We start from the raw sequence: 2,703 nt of genomic DNA, 5'->3' as shown, positions 1-2,703 counted from the left end.
TTTGTCATCTTGTCGTGTTGGCTTTCATTTCTCTTGGTAGTTTTTTTTTCGAGATCTGCATGAAGGGGCTCCTGTAGTCCTGGTGGTTCCACTAGGTATATTTCGGATTACTCTGATATATGCTACAGAGGGCGTCTTTATGTTACTTCCCTTTTTTGGGTTTACGACTTTTTCAAATCTCATGGGGCCTAAGCAGTCGGATCTATTAATCATGGTCATATATGTAAACTCATCTTCCCTTTTTTGGTTTACGACTTTTTTAAGTCTCATGGGGCCTAAGCAGTCGGATCTATTAATCACGGTCATATATGTAAACTCATCTTCATATATAATGAAGGGTGTTTGTTTTTTTCTGTTAAAAAAATCTATAATACAAAAAAAGAGTAATGATGGATCTCGTGGTCAATTGATGTTGTAGAAAGTCCTGGCAAATCCAATGCGGGTATTCTAGAGATCATATTCTATCCAACGTTTATTGTTAGTGATTATCATTAATGTTTGCTTTAATCGATACCAAATCTGAATTCCTGAATGTGAAGCAGTACATTACCATGTCATTTGCAGCATTATTTACTACGCTGCTTTCGGGTACCTGAGACAGTATCTGATGACCATCTCCTGTGATCTATGCAGAGTAAAAAAATGTTATGGGGGTTAACATCTTTAAGAATTGCACGTTAATGAGCTGCTAGTAGCAGAGATCCGAAGCTCCTTGGAACAAAAATTCCCGCCCAAATATTCTTTAGGAGCCTGTATTTTTGGCGCACGAACTCCGGTTAAGTAGAGCATAGGCCTCCCCAACAAGAAAAAGTGAACAATGTCCTAGGGTCAACATATTTCACTTCTACATTTGATAAGATGTACTGGAAGAAGGTTTCGTTGAGAAACTAGAAATTCCACTTTGCGTAACTTCTCTATATCTAGAAAGGATATAGAGAATGAGGAGATTGCAAAGACATATCAATATATCGAAAATATTTTTAACTCAAACAATTATCAATATATCTTAAATATTTTGAACTCCCTAAATATTTGATAAGATGTACGGGAAGAAAGGAAGTATCCCAAAATTCATCATGGGCGACTATGTAATGAAAACCCTAATATTGCAATTAATTTTTTAAATATGAAAATACTATATTAAAATGAATAAAAAAATAAAGATAGATATTTTCATAAATTTTATCAAATAATTGATATATAATAAATGGTTTATTATCTATAAATAATTAATATATATATATATATATATATATATATATATATTTCATAAATTTGGGAAGCAAATGATGATATATAACAGGTTTAGTTTTATTATAAAATGATAAAAAAAAATTGATGAAAAAAAATTGAGTGCTTAATAAGATTGATATTAATTTAAAAAAATATAAGTAGGTTGGGTGTGGGTGTTATTGTGTAGCAGTGAAATAAAATTAAAGAATAAAATATGTGTTCATAACTTTTGAAAAATAAGTGATGATATAATTTAAATGATCTTAAACTTAATCAATAAATAAATAAATAAATAATTTTATAAATTTTGAAAAATTATATATATATATAATCCCACATGAATTTAATAACTTGTGTGTGTTTTTTGTCATTTTCTTTGTAAATTGGGTGATGATCAGGGGATTTAAACCTTGGATTTACAAATTACACATTACCTCCATGACTAATTGAACTTCCCAAGACATATAATGTGATATGTTTGTAGAAACTATGTTGTAGATTTGCAACTCCTTATGAAATTTTAATCAAAATCACAAGACACAAACCTACTCTACTACTCTTCGGAAAGTAATCAACAATAATTTCAGACATGCAATAAGAAATAACATTCATGCAAAGAGTATTTTTCTTGGGGAAAGCAATATTCTAAAAACGTGAATGCTTGCTTGCATTAATCTGATCAATAGAGATGTATTACAATTTCTTTCCTAAACTAAGCACAACCTCCAAGTGAATAACCTATCTCTCTTCTCACTAAGAAGCTCTCACTCAAACTTAGTCAATTTCTACCTTTGTTTGAGCTCCTATTTCCTCGTGCTATTCCTTGAGAAATTAGGCCCATATTATTTAGGAATTTCTCCAAAATGGATTGTGAATTCCTTAGGCTGATCATCTAACTTCATGCAACACCTATATACTCAAGACTAGTCTACAACTAATGGTACACTGCCTTGGAATCTCCACCAAGCTGAGCAAGAACATGAATTCTCTAAATGCACTAGCTATTTTGAGCTGATGGATAAGTTATATGGATGATCTTTGAGTTTGAGTGAAGTCGCACTATATAACTGACCTTCCACTAGTTCCTTCAATAGTTAGAACTAGTTTAACTTAAAATAACCTTAGATAACTTACTTTGATTGCTACAAGTTAGGAATCACACACTCCTCCAACTCAAATTTACTGAGTAAACTGGGTGACACAAGCCATGTCACACAAGTCAACTGCATCCAAACTGTCTACTGATGTGGAAATTCGAATTTTGTCAATTTAATCAAGGCAAAATCAAATTGAGAAGTTCTTGAATTGCATTTTTCAGCAGTCCTTCTTAGAAAGAAAGGGATTATCAACCATCCCTATCTTGCACCTATGGAACTCAAGCTTCTATCTTGACAAGGCCTTTGTCAAAATGTCAGCATCTTGTTCCTCTTTCTGAATGTACTGTAACAATATTATCTGCATCTGCAAGCA

The sequence above is a fragment of the Pinus tabuliformis genome, chromosome 8, assembly GCF_031772625.1.
Source record: "Pinus tabuliformis cultivar Carrire ecotype Pingquan chromosome 8, CPIR1, whole genome shotgun sequence".
Classification (NCBI taxonomy): domain Eukaryota; kingdom Viridiplantae; phylum Streptophyta; class Pinopsida; order Pinales; family Pinaceae; genus Pinus; species Pinus tabuliformis.
This window is presented reverse-complemented; position numbering follows the sequence as displayed.